Source organism: Triturus cristatus, chromosome 6 (genome assembly GCF_964204655.1).
Source record: "Triturus cristatus chromosome 6, aTriCri1.1, whole genome shotgun sequence".
Classification (NCBI taxonomy): domain Eukaryota; kingdom Metazoa; phylum Chordata; class Amphibia; order Caudata; family Salamandridae; genus Triturus; species Triturus cristatus.
In genome coordinates, this window is record NC_140589.1 from 1,819,906,265 (window position 1) to 1,819,931,331 (window position 25,067).

Sequence of the window (25,067 nt, forward strand, 5' to 3'; positions counted from 1 at the left end):
ATTTATCCAGTAGTTTTGCTAAAGTGTTGGTTATAGGACTATAGTTGTTTAGATCAAATGGAGAGGCGTCGGTTTTCTTTAGTATAGGTGTGACCTGCCCTATTTTAAGACAGTCCAGAATGACGCCTTGACTCAGGGAGGCGTTTACAATTTTTGCCCATAATGGTAGGATAGATGTTTTAAAAATGTTGAACAGGGCAGGAGGCAGGGGGTCAGAGAAAGGATTGGAGGGGTTGATTGCTTGAAGAGTGTTGTCGATAATTTGTTGAGAGATTGGCGAGAAGGTGTGCCAAGAGGCATTGTTTTTTGTGACGTCCCCTGGATTATTAAAATGTACTTCGAATAGAGCGCCCAATTTAGGATCTTAGACCATAGTTTGTAGGAGGGCCATCTTGGATTGGATGTCTAGCTCGATGGTCTTAGTCTTTTTGTGGAAGAAATTGGCAAGCAAGTCACAGGTAGGTGTGGCCAAGTCGTTTAATTCCCTAGATTTAGTTGTATTGTATGATTGATGCTTGACGATTTCAAAGAGTTTTTTTGCCCGGTTGATAGCTTGGTTCAGATGAGTTCTGAAAAAGTCTGCCTTTGCCTTAAGAGACTTCCTATTGTAAGAATTCCTTAACCTTTCTAAGGTGCTCAAGGTTATCAGTGTTAGCAGCCGATTTCCATAGATGCTCTGCAACTCGTAGATTTCTACGCTCCGAGTACAGGCCATCATTGAACCAAGGCTTGAAAATCTTAGAGGAGACTTTTTTTTCCTGGAGGGGCACTGTAGAGTCCAGGATTTCGAGTAACGTGGCATTGCAGAAGGTTGTGAGGTCATGTACATCAGTCATGTCCATCATGAGGGTCAGAGCGGAATTGCAACTGTTTACCAAGGAGATGGGGTTGATATTTTGTAAGTTCCGTTTCCATTGCCTTGATTTTGAGGGTTGGCCCCTTTTATGAGAAATTAATGGAGAAGAGAATGCAATAATGATCAGGCCAATCACATGGGGTGATGGATTCTAGTAGGACGATGTTTGATTTTGCAATGATGAGGTCCAATGTCTCTCCCTTGTTATGCTTTGGGCTGTCACAGAATTAAGATAGCTCTTGTTCTGACAGAAACTCTTTAAAACAGCCTACAACATGATCGTTTGCGTTGTTCCAATGGAGGTTGAAGTCACTCAAGAAAATATGAGGAACTAGTGAGTTGGCGTTGGATGCCATGATCTCCATAATCTCGTCGATACAAGTCAAGTTATCGCCTGGGAGGTGGTAGAATATGTGTAGCTTGCTGGCGACGCGCTTAGCATCAGAGATATTAATGCATAGATAGTAACAGGAGGATAGCCCGATGGAGTCCGCTTGCTTGACTGATATTGAGTTACGATAAATGCAGGCTACCCCTCCCCCTAGTTTCCCGATTCTATCAAGTCGGATTAGGTCATGGGAAGGAGGAACCAGTAAGTCGAGAATGGGTGAGGAGGAGCTATTTAACCAATTACCTATTATAGCCTGTTGGCATGATCGAACTCCGAGTTTGTTCCATTCGCCCCGCAGCAAAGTCCTTCTGTCATTAAGCAATGCGGCACAGACTAGGTGCTCCAATGCTTCAAAATGATAGCTCCACTCCCTACTTTTGATGTTAGTACTGGGGTGACGCCATTTGGGTAAGTGCTTTAAGAAAGGCCATTCTTCCATCCTCAGTGCCATAAACTTTAGCTTCCATAAAAGTGCATACGTGCTTGATAGGTAAGGCGATTTGACCCCCGGTTTAAAGTCAGAAATAACTGCTCAGGCGTGTTTCTTTCTCGACAGTTTTACCCTTTCAGAATGAAACAACCATCTCTTAATGGCGAATTGCAACGCCTGCTGGGATGGATTTGTTCCCCAGTATTCCTCGACGCAGATTAACTGTAGGGAGTGTTCCTGATGGTGTTGATTTTTTTGGGCTGGTTTGGCTGATTGATATTTCTTGCGAGAGTCTTGCCTCCAGGCTACCTTCCTGAGAGTTGCGCAGTCTATTACAGAGCTTGATGAACGCTCCAGGCTCAATGCCACGGGAATCTAATAGGCCAAAATCAAGCCTTACTTGAGCTGGCGATGAAGATCTTGGCAAGTGCCATACTCGTTTTGAGATGTTGGTTGTCATTTTATTCAATGTGTTTATGTTAGTCCCCAACATAATCTTGTGCCCGTATGATGGGGAGTTTGTAATCTTTGCCTTCATTACCGTTAACAGTGGAGTTAGGCTTGGGCCGAGTAGCTGTTTCGCCAGCTTCGCTAAGGCAGTCTCGCGTGATAGGGCTTTTGCCCTGACCGCTTCGTTCTGTTTTAAAACAAATCCTCTTGAATCCCAAAAAATCCCCAAGTATTTGTAAGATAATACTATTTCAATGTTTTTGCTGTTAAAAAAAACACCCGCCTCTCTGCTGCTTCTGCTTCCCAAAAGTGATTGTTTTCGTTTTAGATAGATTTAATTTGAGGGCGTTATTTATTGTGTAGGGGAGCAGCTGATCAAGTTGTCTCTGCAAACCGACCCTTGTTCTGTCCATTTGAGGAGGGTGGGAATTAACGTTGTCCAGTAAGTGAGGTAGGTCCGAGATGAGGTGAAAAAAGAGAGGGGCAAACAAGCATCCTTGTTTGACTCCACTTATAGTCTGTATTTTCTTTGAGATGTGGGAACCCTCTCCCAGCTTTATTCGGATCCAGGTGTTTGAGTGTAGTTGAATTATGGCTTTTAAGGGGACCAGCGGTATTCCCCAGTACTGTAATTTTGGCCATAATCGACCCGCGGCACCCGATCAAAGGCCGCTTTAAAGTCGACGAAACAGCAGTGTAGTTGCATACTTTGGACTGCTGCTATTTCCATCAACACGGATAGTGCAAGTAAGTTGCTTGTGGTTCCTGACTTGGCCACAAAGCCGGTCTGGTCAAAGGGGAGGCGCCTTGTTTTTTCTGCCCAGGATGACAGCTCTTCCAATAAAATACTTGCATAGTATTTAGATTCAACATCGAGAAGAGCTATCATCCTGTAGTTTTTGGGGTCGTTTCTCCTGCCACCTTTGTAGATGGGATGGATAATGGCTCCTTTCCACGACTGCAGAATATTATGGTTGAGCCAGCAGTGTGAAAACAGGTGAGCCAGGTGTTCTGACCACAGGTTTACATCCGATATAAACAGGGCCTGGGGAAGGCCATTGGGACCAGGCGCTCCTTCTGACCTGACTTCACTAATTGTGCGAACAATTTTATTTCTGAATGCTTCTGGGGCCGTCAAGACCTCTGTCATGGAGTCGTCTAGCTTGACCTTGCTATCATTAGTTGTTGATTCCTGGGCATGGTTGACTGAATTATTAGACCCAGTCTTGCCTATGCGTGTCGGTGAGCAGTCTATATATCGACTTTTTAATATCGAGGGACAGAAATATCGAGTCAAAAATATCGAATGTACAAAATATCGAAATAGATAATATCGATGGGAAAAATATCGTTTTTTTTTTACTGATATGTCGATGTAAGTAATAGCGTTAGTAATAATATCGACATGTGAAAATATCGTCATTGTATGTTTAGTAAATATTTTGAAGTTGTTTGTATAAATAGTTAAAATGTATATAATTTGAGAAATATTTATATTGTTTTAGGGGCGGGATGTTGGGTTATAGGGGATAAGGGTGGGGAGTGTTTTAAAAAAGTTAATTAATTTTTTTAATATATTGTAAAATTTAATTAGAAAATTTTAATTAAAATGTGAAATGTATATTTAATTTTAGGAGCGGGATGTTGGTTTATAGGGGATAAGGGTGGGAAGTGTTTTAAAAATGTTTATATATTGTTTAATTTTTGTAAAAATGTATTTAGAAATTGTAAATTAAATTTCGAATTTTACAAATAATTTTAGGAGCGGGATGTTGGTTTAGAGGGGATAAGGGTGGGAAGTGTTTTAAAAATGTTTATATATTTGTTAATTTTTATATTAAAATTATTTAGAAATTGAAAATTAAATTTCGAATTTTACAAATATTTTTAGGAGCGGGATGTTGGTTTGTTGGGGATAAGGGTGGGAAGTGTTTTAAAAATGTTTAGATATTTGTCAATTTTGTATTAAAATTATTTAGAAATTGAAAATTAAATTTCGAAATTTACAAATATTTTTAGGAGCGGGATGTTGGTTTATAGGGGATAAGGGTGGGAATTGTTTTAAAAATGTTTATATATTGATTAATTTTTTTTACAATTTATTTAGAAATTGTAAATTAAATTGCGAATTTTACAAATAATTTTAGGAGCGGGATGTTGGTTTAGAGGGGATGAGGGTGGGAAGTGTTTCATAAATGTTTATATATTTGTTAATTTTGTATTAAAATTATTTAGAAATTGAAAAATAAATTTCGAATTTTACAAATATTTTTAGGAGCGGGATGTTGGTTTATAGGGGATAAGGGTGGGAAGTGTTTTAAAAATGTTTATATAATGTTTAATTTATTTAATTTTTTTTTAAGAAATTGTAAATTAAATTTCTAAATTTACAACTAATTTTAGGAGCGGGATGTTGGTAGATAGGGGATAAGGGTGGGAAGTGTTTTAAAAATTTTTATATATTTGTTAATTTTTAATAAAATTTATTTTGAAATTGTTAATTAAATTTAGAATTTTACAAATAATTTTAGGAGCGGAATGTTGGGTTATAGGGGATAAGGTTGGGAAGTTAATTCAAAATGTTTATATATTTTTAAATTTTAAACAATAATTATTTTGAAAATTTAAATATAATTTAGAATTTTACTAATCCCATAATTAAATATAGATTTCTGTAAGAATAGTCAATTAATTAAGTTCAGTGTCCAGCACTTATCTTAATTAAATATAGAGTGGAGTGGGAATAGTAAATTAATTAAGTTCAGTGTCCAGCACCTACTCTAATTTAATATAGGTTGGAGTGAGAATAGTAAATTAATTATGTTCAGTGTCCAGCACTTATCTTATTTAAATATAGACTAGAGTGGGAATAGTAAATTAATTAAGTTCAGTGTCCAGCATCTACCCTAATTAAATATAGATTGGAGTGAGAATAGTAAATTAATTAAGTTCAGTGTCCAGCACTTATCTTAATTAAATATAGACTGGAGTGGGAATAGTAAATTAATTCAGTTCAGTGTCCAGCACCTACTCTAATTTAATATAGGTTGGAGTGAGAATAGTTAATTAATTATGTTCAGTGTCCAGCACTTATCTTATTTAAATATAGACTAGAGTGGGAATAGTAAATTAATTAAGTCCAGTGTCCAGCATCTACCCTAATTAAATATAGATTGGAGTGATAATAGTAAATTAATTAAGTTCAGTGTCCAGCACTTATCTTAATTAAATATAGACTGGAGTGGGAATAGTAAATTAATTCAGTTCAGTGTCCAGCACCTACTCTAATTTAATATAGGTTGGAGTGAGAATAGTAAATTAATTAAGTTCAGTGTCCAGCACTTATCTTAATTAAATATAGACTGGAGTGAGAATAGTAAATTAATTCAGTTCAGTGTCCAGCACATACTGTAATTAAATATAGGTTGGAGTGAGAATAGTAAATTTATTAAGTTCAGTGTCCAGCACTTATCTTCATTTAATATAGACTGGAGTGGGAATAGTAAATTATTTTAGTTCAGTGTCCAGCACTTATCTTAAATTAATATAGACTGGAGTGGGAATAGTAAATTATTTTAGTTCAGTGTCCAGCACCTACGCTAATTTAATATAGGTTGGAGTGAGAATAGTAAATTAATTAAGTTCAGTGTCCAGCAGTTATGTTAATTAAATATAGATTGGAGTGAGAATAGTAAATTAATTAAGTTCAGTGTCCAGCACTTATCTTAATTAAATATAGACTGGAGTGAGAATAGTAAATTAATTAAGTTCAGTGTCCAGCACCTACTCTAATTTAATATAGGTTGGAGTGAGAATAGTAAATTTATTAAGTTCAGTGTCCAGCACTTATCTTCATTTAATATAGACTGGAGTGGGAATAGTAAATTATTTTAGTTCAGTGTCCAGCACTTATCTTAATTTAATATAGATTGGAGTGGGAATAGTAAATTATTTTAGTTCAGTGTCCAGCACCTACGCTAATTTAATATAGGTTGGATAGAGAATAGTAAATTAATTATGTTCAGTGTCCAGCACTTATCTTAATTAAATATAGACTAGAGTGGGAATAGTTAATTAATTAAGTTCAGTGTCCAGCATCTACCCTAATTAAATATAGATTGGAGTGAGAATAGTAAATTAATTAAGTTCAGTGTCCAGCACTTATCTTAATTAAATATAGATTGGAGTGGGAATAGTAAATTAATTAAGTTCTGTGTCCAGCACATACTCTAAGAAAATATAGGTTGGAGTGAGAATAGTAAATTAATTAAGTTCAGTGTCCAGCACTTATCTTAATTAAATATAGACTGGAGTGAGAATAGTTAATTAATTAAGTTCAGTGTCCAGCACCTACTCTAATGTAATATAGACTGGAGTGGGAATAGTTAATTAATTAAGTTCAGTGTCCAGCACCTACTCTAATGTAATATAGACTGGAGTGGGAATAGTTAATTAATTAAGTTCAGTGTCCAGCACCTACTCTAATGTAATATAGGTTGGAGTGAGAATAGTAACTTAATTAAGTTCAGTGTCCAGCACTTATCTTAATTAAATATAGACTGGAGTGGGAATAGTAAATTAATTCAGTTCAGTGTCCAGCACATACTCTAATTTTGGGCTGGGGAAGCGTCAGTCACATGTTACATCACATGGTATGTGTCAAATATCAGCCTAAGCCCCACCATCTTCAGATAGACACCTGCGCTTTGGGAAGTTGTGATATTTCCCAGTAGGCGAGTCCAACCGTTTGCCTCTCCACGCCAGCCGCCTCCCTCCAGCTCACCTTCTCTCTTTTTCTCTTCTCTTTTGGCATTTTTCCAGGTCTACACACGAGTTTAAGGTGTTTGTACTACTATGCAAGGTCTGTCAATCCAATGCCATGATTGTTGGCATTAGGAGGGTGGACGCCCATACAGTGCTCATGATATACATTGTGGTAGATTTTATCAGTCTCCCAACTCCCAGGTAAACATTGCCACTCCTGAAAACATTTCAATAGAACAATGTTTGTTTAGTTGTAGCTAGCAAGGGGGAGAAAGCGTTGAACAATATTTCATTAAATTGGCCCGCTGCTTCTCTCTTTCCAGTGTTGGTGCACTAACATGCTGCCTAGCGCAATGCACACACCTTGCATAATGGTACAAAGATGTGTATTTGGGTCCATATTATTTACTATTTTATTTCAATTGATCTTTATTGTTTGATTACTTTTGTTTTTTTAATGTATGGTAATCTTGCTAAAAATATGTTGGAGTTAAATGTCCCAAATAGATTAATATCCATAAGTGTCCGGAAGCCTGGGAAATCAAAAGACCGTAGCATCGTTTTTAAAGTCAGGTAAAGAACAGCCGGTGTAAATATTCTAAAGAACTCTAAAATGAAAGCTTGGGAGTAACTAAAATGGGGGGAGAAGGCAGTATTCTGATTAATGACACAGGATGATCAAGGGTTTGAAATTGCTGGAGGGGAGTCATGGATATGCTGCTAGGGGCAAAGGATCTTGCAGCCCTGTCTTCCCAAAGTTTTTTGGCCACTCTTGTTGCAAATTTAGTAAACCGGATGTTGAGCATCATATTTTCTGGGTACATAGCAGCTATTTATTTATTTTATTTTATTTATTTTATATAGCGCGAACGTGACCCACAAGGGTATCAGAGCACGTTACAGTATAAGAACATAAATGGTTGAGGTGGTATACACGCATTCAAATGTGTCAATTTGTACAGAAAAAATATAAAATATATGAATAACAAACATAGAGGACCGTGATTCTGCAGGAAATTGTACAATGGACAGTTAATGAACATTAGGTGATTGTGCTAGCAAACATACATATAATAACTTCTATCGATTCACAGTGGATATAAAATGTATAGATGACCAAGGGGGACCGCAGCCAACTAAGCTTTAGACTACATACAATTATTGAGCAAAAAAGGCAGTGATATAAGTCTTACATACAATAGACTCGTCCAATCCATCTGAGATAGGCAATGGTAATAGGATCTTAAAGATGACTCGGTGACATCCTATAATTAAAACTTAAGACATGAATTTGTTCATTAGTAGTCTTTTTACTTCCATTTTGAATGCAGTAAAGGAAGTAATTCCACGCACTAGTGGAGGTAAAGAGTTCCGAATCTTTGGTGCAATCCCTGAGAAAGCTTTACAACCAGTTCTCCTTTTATGGAAGGATTGAGGTTTCAGAAGGAAAGTGCTCGCAAATTAATTCAGTTCAGTGTCCAGCACATACTCTAATTAAATATAGGTTGGAGAGAGAATAGTAAATTAATTAAGATCAGTGTCCAGCAGTTATCTTAATTAAATATAGACTAGAGTGGGAATAGTAAATTAATTAAGTTCAGTGTCCAGCATCTATCCTAATTAAATATAGATTGGAGTGAGAATAGTAAATTAATTAAGTTCAGTGTTCAGCACTTATCTTAATTAAATATAGATTGGAGTGGGAATAGTAAATTAATTAAGTTCTGTGTCCAGCACATACTGCCAACTCAGTGAATTGTGGTGTACTAGAAACTCATCCCAGAACCCAGTATCCGGCTAGTATTAGTGTACCATTCGTTATCCGAGATTAGGCTCAGAGATCCCAATGAAAAGACAACCCAGAACAAGCGACTCAGTGTAATCTCAGGAATGGTGGGAATCGGAAATACCTGTTCGTATATTATTCTCACATCAGTCCACAACAAGAATCAACAGAGACACGGTGAAAATAAAAAGAGTTTATTTTTATAGACCACGTGTCCTAAGATGCAGTACTTTGGCTAATACAAGCAGACAAATGATTAAAATCAAAACCATCAGCATCGTTACAATACCATAGAATATAAAAGGGGTGATCATATTATAATGACAGTGGATAATACCACCTTCACTTTACTAAGAAGCTAATATTATTATTATGCTAATAGAAGGTCTTTTAGGCTTGAATAGGGGACCCCATACCTCAAAGATCAGCTTAGTGAAATCACATCACAGGAGCATCAGGAGTCTTCTCGCAGGAAGGCTCGTCTTCGGTCTGAATATTAAACATGATGTCTGTGTTATTAAAAGCACCAACTTTCAGGTATTTACAGCTGCCTGTGTGTTATGTCTAAAAAGTGGGTCGATCAACCTAGAGTAGAAAACATGCATTGTCTAACAAACCAGACTGTTTTGTCACGCCATGTACAGACCAAGGTCGCTGCGCAGAGCTCGGGATGGTAACAACAGATTGCTTTCGTGTGAGGCAAAGCTCGAGTCAGCAGTTTGTTTAAGCAATAACATGTAAACGCAGTGTCGTGCGCAAAAGCGGCAAGATGGCTTTCTAACATCTAACGTGGTTATGGTAACTTAATAATGTATGTACGTATTAAGGGAGTCCTCACTACATGTCCCCTTGATCGAAGCACTGTACAGTAGGCAAGAAAAAAGAGAATGCAAAGTTCAGTTTCGACAGAGCTGAACAAGGCGTATTCAATTAATAAACAATTTATAGTTCAGGCAAAAGCCGAAAACATGAAAACCGAAAAGGGGAGAAAAAACCAAAAAACCACAAACGTGTGATGGGAAAAATTAAAAAATGTTGCTGTGGACAGCAGTCCAAAGGCACGGGAGAAAAAACCTAGAGGACCACAGTTCACTCAATCCATGAACCTATATGCAGCATACGTGGCCACTGCTTCCAACAAGAAATTGTTTGCAGAGCCACGAAAAGTTTCAGCCATCCAATTAATCAAAGAAAAGGAACATACATGTTCTTCAATGAGCGGAGCCTCTAGCACAATCAGAGGGCAACCGATTTGTTACTCCAGATAGCTCATATTCAAGAAATCATAGGCTGCTCTTGCGATGTCCCAATTACCCAGGATACCATGCGCCGCACCACAGGCCATAATCCGAACACCAGAACAGGTAAACTCGTGAGACACTAAGGGCCTCATCAGTCGATCATAATCCGGCACCGGAGACACCGTGTTGGTTAAGCACAAATCCAAAGGCCATTCAAAGGGACAATCTAGGCAGTGAAAGACTGGCTGTACGCAGGTGAAGTAGGAATACCGGAAGGATAATCTATACGCCAGGCTCAAAGTCGCCAATGGCAGCGTACCATAATATTCAAGCATCCTGTCACGGAGAAGATGCAGACGGGACAGGTTGTCGTGTGGCACAGAAAGAGCAGCCATTTCGCAGTATGAAAAGTAAAAGCAGCACTTCTGCCACAAGCGCCAGAATCAGCGGGACACCTCCAAAGATGCTCGAGAAAATAGAATGAAAAAATGCCGGAATCACACCAAAAATAGTTTGGAAAGAGGTCACGAGGCCCGAGCCCACAAGCTTAAAAAAATGAGCCAGGCCGGTCGTGGACGAGGCATTGAAAATTGTTTGGATCAAAGCACCAAAATGTAAGGGGAGGTCAGTATTCAAAAGCGACTGTACCTCAGTACGCGTATTTGCAACGTGAAGGACAAATGTTTCACGGGAGGAAGTCAATGGCACCTCTTTTTGGGACAATAGCGCCCTTATTCTGCTCATCTTGTTGAACTCTGCCTTCAAGGTTGCAATCGAAGGCCAGATGGAAACATCCAGCCGCCCATGCGGGGGTGGAAATAGAACATTATTGCAGCAGACAACTCTCTGCGATACAGTCACTATGTAAGGGATTCCCACTAACATCCCGCAGCAAGCTTCATTGTTCAAAATTAAATAACTACCGTTTGCAAGCAGCGTGAAAGATGGCGTAATCACTGGCACTGGGATACCTTTCAGGACGCAGGCCAAATTTGGAGCTTGTACATTGGATGCACCGTGTAACTGAATGTGCCTACATACTACAGAGTGATCATGTGTCAGATAAACCTCAGTACCGTCCCTTGTACATCTATACATAAAAGGGAGGGACCAATCCTCATGTATGAAAGCGGTGCCCAGCTGTTCATATATACTCAGAGCATAGTGTTTCATACAGGACGTAAACTTGAAAAGCGCGAACGGGAGAGTGATCAACCCATGTAATAATCACACGGCTGTATCCAATTCCGCTACAGAGAAAGGTAAAGGTTATAATTTTTCAATATGTAACAATGAATATGTAGCATCTTTCATGGACATGAACTGCTGTTTTTGAGTAAGGTTAAAGGGAAGAAATAAAGATGTTGTATTCAAATAGTCTCAGGGGACCTTCCCTGCCTTTAACGTTTGTAATGTCCATGCAAACTGCATAACAGAACGCAACTGGTTTTGAACATGAAACAATACAGAGACATCATCATGCACAATATCAACAATTGAAGAAACAATATTGTCCAATGTATAAATACGGGAAGAAAGAGTGCTAATGCTGTTATCAATAACTGCTAATACCTTTTCCATATTAGCCTGATCAATAGCTCTCAATCGTGACGCTGCCTCTATTTGCGACAGTTTCCATACTTCGTTGTAAATAGCATACGCCCACCTTTTAGATCTGCCACCCACAGGACCTTTAAAAAAATCATTCAAATCTATTTTGTCATGTAATCTTGATAAATGAACTTTGACAGATGCCAAGGTGGAATGTCGCAGCCAGGATTGACATAAGTTTCCTACAGAGTATGTAGTTACGGTATGTGACGATTTAAACCGAGGGTCCACTCGTTGCTGAGTATACCCCTGTTTCAGACCTAGAAAACGACGTTGACATGTATCTGAACTGCTTTGCCAAACTAACCATCCATCACTTGTGGTAAATATTTAATTACCGATACTATTTTTGATGCGGTTAAATCTAATAAGAATAACTCAGTAAAATAAGAGGCAGAATCCGTGGTATTAGAGGTTCTGAAAAGGACTTTATTCCTTACAAAGGAATGATAGTTCGAACTATGGTTATCATATTCCATCACCACGAAGGTTCAGGAAGAGATAGAACAACACATTATTGACAAGTAATGATATATATACGAAAAGCATTTACATTGAAACAGATGCAGGAGGCGTAACAGCTGATAACACAGATAAGAATATACATACGTAATAGAAAAGGTGGAACAATAGGCGTAAACTAGAAACGTCATTTAAGATGATATCATAAGTGGGTGGAGTCATAAGAGATTCTTGCAATGTCAGCAGAAATACTTTGGCAGAGATGCGCGCGCAGCCGCATGACGCATGATTGACGTGTGACTAGAGGGTGAAGGGAACTTGACATTTAGCTCTACATGTGGAGACAGAAGTCTGGGGGGTCAGGTCAACCTAATCCCAAATCATATCTAATATCTGGTGTTTAAAGAACTGTATTATCCAAAAGGAAAGGTCTCTCGGGCAAAATCTATTCTATACTGACTGTTAGTGCGTGTACAAGCGTCTACGTGTCTACATGAGATGCGTGGGGCATGGGCCTTCCATGGTAACAGGAGCTATGAATTACTTGCATGAAGACAGTGAGGCCGGGCCCTTTGCTCTGTAGCTGAAGGGATGTTTACCTAAACTGCTTAGACAGGAATGCATTGGATGAGGAGCGAAGCAGATAACTTGAAGGCTGAATAGAGTCTTTGGCAAGCAACGGGCTGAGCCGGGCACCGTTAGCCGCGCAGGGAGTAGGACAAAGTTCATGGATACAGATGCAAGCTCAGGCTGGAGCTTTCAGAGGCAGGAAAGCAGGAAAAGACTTGATGGCAGAATTCAGGGCCTACTCGCCTGAACTGCAAAATGGAATAAGTGAGCCATATAAAGTCGGTGGCCTTTCATACTTAGGAATAGAATATCCGACCCATTCATGGCGGATCTGAAAGAGGACATGTTGACGGTGGACGCACATGCGTTTGCGTCTTCATAACTGGAACTGGAGGGAACATACATGTACTTGTAGCATATACATGGAGCCGTTGGGGTCTAAGATAGGGGACATAACTGATCACAAAATTCATATTTCCTCACACTACTAAATTTCGAAATATTGAAAGATGTATTAGAAATCAATGACTGTAAAGCAGGAAGGGACAGATCCGTGTGGTTATCCCAATTGGGGTAAGCGCCCAGATCCGGCACAGAAGGTGACTTTAGTTGTTTAGAAGTGGCCAATCCGAAACAGGTGGTTCGGAAGATGGTTGAATTTAAATACAACATATGATTTGGTACAAGACAGGCACGATGCAAAGCTTCAGTTCCCTGAACCTGCCACGGTTTGGAACCCCAAACCGATTTAAGATCAATAGTAGCCTTCCATAGATCATAACCTTTGATTGATAACTCGTCCATAAAGGACTTAGAATAAAGTAACTTGGTGTGTGTGAGTCTAACCTTTGTGGCAGACTCAGACATAACCTTAAAATAAAAGGATGCCGGGTCGGAAACACTGAAATCAGTAAAATAGTATACTTATCAACTAATGTAGGTGAACTGCCGAAAGAGGGAGTGGGACAGTGTTCCCATTGGGTAAAATTTACAAAATTACGAAAACTGTTTGCTTTATGCAGAAAGTGATTGCCATAATGTTGAAAACAATATTGTTCCGCATAATTAGCCGCATTTTCATATAAATCTTCAGCATCAAAAGCGGCATAATATTTCAAATCTGAAAACAGTGCTTCAATGGCGTGAACATCCCAATCATCAGAACGTATGTTTTGCTTAACCATATCACCCATAGAAACACGAAATACATTAGGTACAATATTTTCTTTAGGTGTTTGGAGTAATATCTGTGGTGGAAACATAAAGAGATGGAATATATACGTTAGTTATTTATTTGAGTAAAGATAAATTAGTGTTTTAGTTTAATTTGGCAGTTTAGTTAGAAAATAATATTTACTTACGTTTTTAGAATAGTAGTAGGATGTAGGTTTCTTCTGTTTAGCAGAGTTTCTTCTTCGTTCAATGCTTTGGTTTAAGGCATAGTAGAAGACTTGTTTTAATTGGTTTATATAGTGGTTTTAAATTGATTCTTGAATGTTATTGGTTGTTTTCTGTATGTGGCCTTTCTATTGGATGGTTTGTTTTTTTTATAGTTAATTGGTTTCCTTTTATGGAAAATGCTAAGTAAGAGTATATTTAGTTTTAAAGGAGGAGAGTTTTAAATCATTATATATAAAAAGATTGTTTATAATGTGTAGTGAGTGTTTTTTAAATGTGTTCGAAATGCCAATGTGATAATTATTTCAGTGTATTTTTATTATGTTGTTAAATATTGAGATCGCTATAAATGTTATGTTTATGTTTAAGTAGAATCTCATTTGAAAAATGTATGTTTTGGGAAATTATTGTCTTTATGTTGTTTAAAATATTGGTTTTATTAGTGTTAGAAATGTCGATATATTTAAAAAAAACAATATTATTGATGTCTATATTTTGGTTATCGATATTTGTGACATGTGTCATATTTATTTACTCATGTCGATATTTAGTATTGCGATATTTATGTGTGCGATTTTTGTGTGATCGATATAATTGTATTACGATATTGTAGTGTCGATATTAGTGTCGTTTTTTAAATAAGTATACAATGTCGATATTTTTGATGTCGATATATTTGATGCGATATTTGTGTAGTTCGATAATGTGTCTGTCGATAATATGTCAGAGATCCATGCGTATCGCTTCCTGTAGTGGTAGTACTGATTCGATTGATGGATGGCTGCTGGGATGATCATCCCTGGTTGTGTAATCTCTGAAGTGATTTGTTAAAAAAAGGGCCCAACCTTCTTCACTTATGTTTGCACTACCTTGCCCGCTTCCGCCTACTAGTCCCCTATTCACAAGTGACCAAAATAACTTTTAGTTGGAGTTCTTACTTGCGTGTACTAGCTTTAGCCAGAAATGGCCGGCCATTTTTTGTTTGTCCCTGTGAATAGATGACCTGAATGCTTTTTGAGCTTGCTTGTAGTTGTTAAATAAATTGGTGTTTCCTGGGCTTTTCCTAGCATGGCGTAGGGCCAAGTTTCTTTGATATTTTAGCTTTTTGGTTTCTAATGAGATGTGAGATTGTATGGTGGTTTGCAGGTTACAACGCATGTACGCAAATTCCCTGATTAATTGGTTTGCTAAGACCTCCCATCCATCGATGACAGCAGAGTCATCTTCGCTCAATAGACAAAAAAGAGATCTACATTTACATCTACACTTTTCCATTATTATGGGGATGGAACGGTTCGTCCATTTCATTCTCTTTAAGTTCTGTGTGTAACTGCCGGATAGCGTGTGTGCGATTGCCAAGTGACGGACAACGTTGAAGGATAGAGTTATTATTTGGGGGTGATGGTCACTCTCCCCTTGCGTTGTGATGCAGTAGCTCTAAATCAGGGGGTGCATTTTGTTACTGACTAACGTAAAATCTTGAAATAAGTGGGTGCGGCTGTTAGTTCTTGTCCAAGCAGGCGGAGTGTCCGTGGGGATGCGCCTATTCAATACAGTGTAGACCACACTGCTGGATTTGAGAACGGTATATTCGCCCAGTTTGGTCAGACTGTTACCTGTGGGAATTGATTGTACGGCAAGGTGTAAGGGAACCACTGGGGATGCATCGCCGAGGTCTTCGGATGGGTTTTGGAAGAGGTTTATATTGAAGTCTCTGGAAATTAGGCAAGGTATGCTACCATATTCACTTAATAGGTTGCATACGATTTCGATCAGACGATCCAGTTTGAATTTTTTCTCGGTGGTACCAGGAGAGATGTAAACATTAACCAGGAGTGACTGTCTCTCCGAGTTGGGGATTCTAGCTCCAATGCCGGCAATCCAGTCTTCGTCAAATTGTAGCTATTTAATGTGTAGATACAGTTTACTAGTAGCGTAGATCGAGAGGCCATTTCGCAGTCTGCTGTACCAGCACTGTCTTATGGCAGTGGACATGAATTCCAAATAGCCTTCTATGGGAATGCTAGTCGCCGACCAAGTTTCCTGAAGGAGTATGATGTCATATTTTTTTTTAATTCAAGTGTGTCTAGGGATGGAGATTTCGTAGAAAATCCATTGATGTTCCAGGAACATATTGTTATTGCAGGATCAATATTATTTCAGCCATTCCGGCTCCAAAACAGGGCTGCTGGTGGCTATGACCAATCGGCTCCTATTGTGGCTTGTGAGTAGACTACTCGCTCGTCGTTACCAACTGGTATTATTAAACTATTAGTTTGATTCAGGGTTGTATCATTTTTTTATACACTTGGCTTGGTATTCTGTGTATGAGCTGGATGTAGTTCATGTGTGTCATCAGCACATGCCACTGAGCTTTGTGGACACCATTGTCAAATGCTTGTGACATTCCACCAACTGCTGCCACACTTGATTGGACTGTGCCCGTGGTCAGTTGCCGTGTTGCTCCCTTGTTGTGGTACCTAGTGATATCCAAAGTGGGATTTCCATTGTGGGTCAGTCTATGTGGCTCAAGCTAATTCCCTGAGACATTTGTTACCTTATCACTTATTTTGGTATTGTCCGATGTAACCTCTCTAAACATGTATTTGTATTCCTGGACATGACATTGTGGTCACTAACAGTGATCATTTTGCAGATGAGTAATTTTACCATGTGGAAAACATTATGACCTCCCAAGGATTGAACACTTTAATAAACATGTGCTTATACTTCTAAGAGTGTGTTGGACTAAATATTTGATGTACTTATGTGGATAAGTTCTGATTATGCCAAATCCATGCATTGACAATTTGGCACAACTTACAATTGGGGATACACAAGATGTGTAGATCATTGTTTGCTACATGTGAATGATGCAACATGAACAACTGGATATGTACAAAGTGTATTTATTATAGTGCATTTTGTGACTTAAGTACAGAACATTTACAGTGCAATGGTGAACACACAGGGTTAAATTTGTCAGTGGTGGTGGATGAAATCATTGTAGTAGCAGACAGTGTCTGAAGGCCTGAGTCCAACAAACTCCTGCCTTTCAAGATGGCATGCAGGCAGGAAAAATCAACAAAGTCAACGTCTTTCACACAAAGGAGACATCAGGGGCAACTCTTTTTCCTGGGTTGGGTGGGTTCCTTGCCACCAGAATCTCCTGCATCCTTTTTGGGACATCCCTAATTACTTTTGCAGGGGGATCCACTACTGCAGGCTCTAAGGTGTCTGAGGACTCGTCCTCTGGCAGGGCTTCTATTCCTGTGGCAGCAGCTGATGTTAGCCAGATATACAGAGGCCACAGGAATGGGTGGGGTGGAGCCCTGCAGTGGGTGGTATTGACGTCCCTCAGCACCCGAGTGAGCTGGCCTTGGCTCAGGCTGCACCCTATCACTGGCCCCTACATCCTCAGTGAGAATGGTGTCAGTGCTCACCTTCGGAGCTGGGCCTGCAACTGGGGTGCAGGCAGTGCTTAATTTGTGCCAGTGGTTTCCAGTGGGGGGCACCGGCACTTATTCTTGCGGGTCGGCACTTATTTTTCTGCATCAGGCATTTACTGGGAGAAAAAGACATGTATGGGAAACACCATGGAAGAGAAAAACAAAAAAGCGTTAAAAAGGGAGAAAGCAGAAAGCTGCAAGAGTGAGCTGATGGGCAGGAAGTGGCTGTAAATGGATTAAAGAAGCTTGAGATGGCTTTAGGTTTACGCTGGCTCAGTGCTTGCACATTTAAGTGCAGTAGCAACGTTTTTCAAAGGAGAGTTTTGGGCACCGGCACATTTTTATTTTCAAATTAATCACTGCTTAGACAGGAATGCATTGGATGAGGAGCGAAGCAGATAACTTGAAGGCTGAATAGAGTCTTTGGCAAGCAACGGGCTGAGCCGGGCACCGTTAGCCGCGCAGGGAGTAGGACAAAGTTCATGGATACAGATGCTCAGGCTGGAGCTTTCAGAGGCAGGAAAGCAGGAAAAGACTTGATGGCAGAATTCAGGGCCTACTCGCCTGAACTGCAAAATGGAATAAGTGAGCCATATAAAGTCGGTGGCCTTTCATACTTAGGAATAGAATATCCGACCCATTCATGGCGGATCTGAAAGAGGACATGTTGACGGTGGACGCACATGCGTTTGCGTCTTCATAACTGGAACTGGAGGGAACATACATGTACTTGTAGCATATACATGGAGCCGTTGGGGTCTAAGATAGGGGACATAACTGATCGGGACAACGGGCTGAGCCGGGCTAACGGTGCCCGGCTCAGCCCGTTGCTTGCCAAAGACTCTATTCAGCCTTCAAGTTATCTGCTTCGCTCCTCATCCAATGCATTCCTGTCTAAGCAGTTTAGGTAAACATCCCTTCAGCTACAGAGCAAAGGGCCCGGCCTCACTGTCTTCATGCAAGTAATTCATAGCTCCTGTTACCATGGAAGGCCCATGCCCCACGCATCTCATGTAGACACGTAGACGCTTGTACACGCACTAACAGTCAGTATAGAATAGATTTTGCCCGAGAGACCTTTCCTTTTGGATAATACAGTTCTTTAAACACCAGATATTAGATATGATTTGGGATTAGGTTGACCTGACCCCCCAGACTTCTGTCTCATTCCCTCCTTGTCCCCTACGGACCCTCATGAAAAATCGATCTTCATTAATCCATCAATCTGTTCATATAACATCATTTGTTCTTCTTTCTTCTTCCGAGATCTTGAATGAAAACTTGGAGGTGGAATACACGATGTGGCACACAGACCACAAATCGCTGGCCCACATTGGAGACACAGGCAACAACTGAATATTATGAGAAAGCCAATACCTAGGAAGGATAGGATCCTCCATCCCCAGGCTGACAACACGCTCCAGAGCCAACCGGACCAAGTCCAGGTGCCTGGACTCTGGTGTATCTGGCTTACAATCTTATGAAGGCGAGTTATGGCTTTATATACTGATGGTGCATTTTGAGGAATGAAAATGCAACAACTCGATCCGATGACTCTACAGGCTCCGCCCCTATCGGCTAGGATGACGTCAAGGACAAGACGATTTTGGAGAACAACAATCCGCATCGCAGACTGCTCCTCTGTTAAGTTGCCTAGGGCGGAAGTAGTTTCATTCACTACTGCTTCAAGGGTTCTAGTTAATCTACGTATCAGTTTGCTATTAGTGACAACACCTATATAGGGAAAGAAACCTTTATTGAAATCTGTGTATTGTTCCCATGCCGTTTCAGTGTAGTCGACAATCGGGATGTCTCTCTGCTGTCTATTGTGTACTAAATTGGTATTCCTATGATAATCAGGAGGGGCTAGGAAAACAGGTGGCAAAAGAAATGCAATGTAACAGGTACCATCCCAATCTGGAGGTAAACGTATATATGCGGTATGACCACATATGAAGTAGGAATGACGGGAAGCTCTAAATGTAGACTTGCCTTGATCATTGAATTCGATTACAGTAGTGCATTTACTATGGCCCATGTATACTGAACCATTCTTTCTTATACATAGTTCTCCTTTAACTGGAAATACTGACATAGCAGGCAAGATTGGTGTAGCTTCGGATTCAACATTCAGAATCATGAGGTTAAGTGTAAAGTTACCTAATCCATATACTTCATTTTCTAGATCAGTTCCTGTTCTTGTGGGAAATCCCTCCTTGTTAGGGTAGCAGACTTTAAGTAAAACTGAGTTCAGGTTTCCCCATACCTTGTTGTCTTGATAAACTACGGAATTTGAATCTAAAGAGTTAATTAAACTAAACCATGCTCCACAGGAGCCATTGTGTGTGAATGGATACGAAAAGAGAGGCAGAACTCCCTTGTATTTCTGGTAGGGAGGGAGTCGGCCACATATCCAACAGTTTGTTGCGTTACTGGTTTGATGGGAATGGTGTAACATACTAATGAATGTGTTATTACGCAGCGCAAATCTATAGGACAATTCATGTGGAGGTAATTCACTAAAAGAATGTTCAGCAGTAACATTAGAAGCACGTTTGGAAATAGGGTAATATATATGCAACAGTATACTTGCGATAATAATCGAAAAGCTTAGAAAGAACATAATCAATAATGTTACTACACAGTGACTACGAAGTGATTTACAATACGCATGCTTTTTAAGCTGCATCTGTCGATTTCTTTCTCTATTCCGGTCTAGAGGATACATGTCAGAGACAAATTCAACCGATTCACCTTGAAGAGGACTTAAACAATCAAATTGTCTGACTTGCTAGACCTTAGTTTTAATTTGTAAAGTTCATGCTCAGATTGTTCAACCAGGGGGAGTTTTGAGTCAGTCTGTACGGGGACACAGGGCGAAGTGTTCGCATCGGATAGTAGTCCATGAAATTTTTTGATATGGCTCGAGTGCAACCACCCTTTACGTCCTTCAAGCTTCACGGCAGTCCTTGTAGTCAATAAGACGAGCTTGGGCGACTGCCAACGAGGCTCCAGCGGGCTCCTCCTGTCGAAATTCCTTACAAGCACAAAATCGCCGGGAACCACTTCATGCGGTTTCACCTCAGTGTTATCGGGAAAAGCTGCAGCTACCTGTGAACGACAAGATTGTAGTGCAGACATCAAGGAAGCCAGGTAATCTGTCAACATATTACAATCAACATCAGTAATTTTACGAGGTATAGGCGTCCCCCACATATTTGGTGGTCTACCAAAGATCACCTCATACGGGGATAGCCCTGTTCGAGAATGTGCTACCATTCTCATGTAAAAGAGTGCAACTGGTAAGGCTACTATCCAGTCAACACCTTTTTCTCTACAGATTTTGGCAAGTCTAATTTTCAGAGTTTGATTATGGCGTTCCACGAGACCTGCTGCCTCGGGATGGCGGACACAGTGGAATTTCCATTGGTAACCTAACAAAAGTGAAACGTGTTTCATTAGCTCGGATGAGAACGGCTGACCGTTGTCTGAATACACAGCACGGGGCAAACCATACCGTGGGAAAAATTCGCGAACCAGCTGTTTGGCAGTGGTCGGAGCAGTGTAATCTGAGACTGGGTAGGCTTCCGTCCAACGGGAAAGCGCACATACAACTACGAGGACATATTTGAATCCTCGACAACGTTCCATCTGGATATAATCCATCTGGAGGATTTCAAAAGGGTGATCGGGAGGTTGAAATCCACCTTGCTCTACAGGAATGCTTTTACCGGGATTAAACTGGCAACAAATCATGCAGGTACGTACTTTCTGTTTGGCTGCTGCTCGCAAGCGTTTGTTGAACCAAATATGTTGGATACTATCTAGCATAGCTTTTTCTCCTAGGTGGGCTGGACTATGTATTGTATTAATGATAACTTGGACCATGGAATCGGGGAGAAACCATATAGATTTTCCCTTCGTCATCCATCCCTGATCTGTTTGGATCCCTCCTAGTTCAGTCCATTTCTTTATTTCTTCTGGTGTAGCATGTGTCTGTATGTCAATAACATCAAGTGCGGGATCCTTAACTGTCATACAGTGTGTCGATGTCGGAACTATTGTCTTTGTCATGTCAGTTGCATGAGTCCGATTCTGAGCTGTCTGTTTAGCTGTTCGGTCTGCTAGATCATTACCCTGGGAGATAAGGTCGGTAACTTTTGTATGGGCTTTGCATTTCATAATCGATATTGTAGTGGGTAGATGAATTGCATCTAATAAAGCCTGAATGAGGGGACCGTGTTGAATGTTGGCACCGTGAGAAGTTAAATAACCTCTCTCTCGCCAAAGGACGCCGAAGTCATGAACGACTCCGAATGCATAACGTGAATCTGTGTATATGTTAACTTTCCTATTTTTGGCTTGAATACAGGCTTGTGTCAGAGCGATGAGCTCTGCTGCTTGAGCTGACAAGGTGTCAATACAATTTGTTTCAATAACTTCAGTGTCTGTTGTGACTGCATAAGCGGCCACTAATTCTCCTGTACTTGTTCTCATGCATGAACCATCTACATACAACGTCAGGTCTGGATCTAATAATGGGATGTCTGTCAGGTCTTGTCTAGGTTTCGTCGTAATGGTAATGACTTCAATGCAATCATGTATCAATGGGTCTGTTCCACTTACTGGCAAAAGTGTGGCAGGATTTAATGTACTACAACGTCTAATTTCTATGTGTGGCTGGAACAATGTTAGTTCATAACCCGTCAGTCTTGCTATCGTCAAGTGTTGTGTTTGTGTCCGGTTCAAGAGAACCTCTACTGCGTGTGGTACTTGTACTGTCAATTGATGTCCTAATACTATGGCATCGCTTTGTCTGATCGCTAAAGCTGTTGCTGCAACTGATTTTAGGCACGCAGGTAGAGCCTGAGCTACCGGATCTAATGTGCTAGAAAAGTAAGCACATGGTTTGTGTGAACCTGCTTGTTCCTGTGTGAGTACTGACAAGGCAGTACCTTCACGTTCTGTAACAAAGAGTGTAAACGGCTTACTATAACATGGTGTAGCTAAAACAGGTGCTTGACATAAAGCTTTCTTTAAGCTTTCAAATGCTTGTGTGTGTTCCTGAGTCCAAGGGAGGACAGTCGATGTGGCTGCCTCCTGTGTTGTCAACTGAATGAGTGATTTCGCTAGAAATGCGTATTGAGGGATCCACTGCCTACAGTATGAAGTGAGGCCTATAAAAGCCCGCACCTCCTTTTGTGTCTTGGGTGTTGGCATGTTAGCAATCAACTGGATGCGGTCGGGTGTAAGCTGTCTTCCCTCCTTGGACAGCGAGTGCCCAAGATAAACAACTTGCTGGACACAAAATTGCAGCTTAGAAGGGGACACCTTGTGCCCCTTTTCGGCCAGAAACTGTAAAACCGTCAGTGATGCTTTTTCACATTCATGTTCGCTTCGAGCCGTGATCAGCAGATCATCGACATACTGAAGCAGGGCAGTGTTAACTGGCATGTGTATACTGTCAAGTTGTCTTTTCAGTGCTTGGCTATAGATGCTGGGGCTTTCCGTGAATCCTTGAGGTGCGCGTGTAAATTTGAAGCTTCGTCCATTTAAACAGAATCCGAACAAATATTGACTTTCCGGATCGATTGGGACGCTAAAGAAGGCGTTCTTGAGATCAATTACAGTAAAGAACGTTGCTTCGGAATCAATAGCTGTTAGTAATGAAGAGATATCTGGGACCACAGGGTATTGTGGTACAATACATTTATTTAATTCGCGCAGATCAATAACTAATCGATATACTGGAGATGCTTTCGGATCAGTTCGTTTAAGAATCGGAATAATCGGAGAATTACATATATTGGAGTCGGTTTCCACAACCACTCCTTGTACAATGAGCTCGTCAATGATTTGCAGCAAAGCCACAACAGCATCTGGAGGTAACTTGTATTGTCGTATTCGTGGTAATACCACTCCTTCCTTGAGTGTTACTCGATATGGTGTAATGTGCATACATCCTACATCAGTGGGGCCTTGTGCCCATAAATGTGCAGGTAGATTCTGTAACCGGTCATCTATGTCTCTTGACACGTAGTGACCTTTAAAGTCACGTAAAAATAATCGTACTCCTTCTGGAGAACAACATATTATAGCTCCTAGAGCTTTCAATGTCTTTATACCTAACAAATTCTCTGGACATGATTTAGTAAGCAGTAAGTCTGTAGTCCGAGTTAGCGGACCAACTGTAAATGGAAGTGGTTGCGATACTTCATTAATAATAGGCTTTCCTGAGAATCCAAGGGAAATATTCTGTGAGCCTGAGAGGGGTGCCCCTGGAACTTCGCTGCGACTTATAGTTGTTCTGCTTGCCCCTGTATCAAGTAAACATTTTCTGTCTTTCCCTAATACTTGACTATGTACATAAGGACCCTCTTGATCTACAGGGACCTCGATAAGGGGTAAGTCAAATTCCTTCTCTAGGCTATTTCATGTATATCGCTGATAATCGGGATAGTCAGCTTGTGCATACTGGTACATCTGTTGCGTCGTTGTTTGTGTTGCAGCAATAGGTTGTGACTGTGGTGGTGCTACGGTCTGTTGTGGAGCTGCCTGTTGTGAAGCTGGTATCGATTGTGCTTGCTGAGGGGCTCGTTGTTGGATCTGATCCTGTCTAGGTGGACGTGGTCTCTCCTGGGTTTTACCCGTAGAGATATTATGTTTCAGAACTGCACAGTCGTGTATATAATGACCTGGCTGTTTGCAATAGTTGCATGTCCCTTTTACAGGACCCGCCGAATTATTGGACTGTGGCGTACCCTTTCTATGACCATCAGCTGGAACTGACTGGGCAACAAGCATTTTCATCTTCGTGTCTTTCATACGCCTTTGTTCATGTTCTTGTTCCTCTCTAATTCTATTGTGGTGATATTGTAACATTTGTAACATCTGTGACGGGGTGTTACCTTGCCAGGTACTTTCGAATTTCAGTACTCTATTCTTAACTTGGGGCAGGGAATTTTCAACTAATTTTGTCACAAACAGATGTGGATACGACTCGCTATTTGCTTTTATGCCACTATTAATACCAAAACATTTTTCAAATCTGGAATAGAAATCACTAGTGTCTTCATCTTGTTTTTGTTTACAGGCTGATATTGCACCCCAGTCTTCCTTTTTCGTAGTTAATAAGCGTGGCAATACTTGCACTAATAATCCTGGTAATGCTGTAGTCTTTTCTCCAAGCCCTGAACCTGCAGCTCGGGCCTTTTCTTCGTCTTCTAATGCTGTCCAATCTATCTTTTGGTCTCCCACCTCCCATTCCTTTTCTTTGAGCTTCTCGTAAATACCAGCAGGCAATAATACTTTTAATATTTTCATAATGTCAGGGTAGGTATATTCTCCCATGAGTAACATGTCTTTTATCTCACGGTGGAAACCTGCTGGGTCTTTTTCATGGCTAGGTACTACTTTCTTCATTTCTAATAATTCAATTTTAGTTATAGGCGTGTATACAAACACGCGTTTGAAATTATTGTCATCACCTTTGATTGGGTGCACTTCGCGTAAGGGATTCTGTCTGTCCATATGATACGTTTTTCTTTCCTGGATGGGAACTGATGCATGCTCGGGGCATACGAAGACCATGTACTGGTGTCGATATTCTAGAATTTCTTTAATCAAATCAGTACCTGAACCTCTCCATCTATTCGTGAG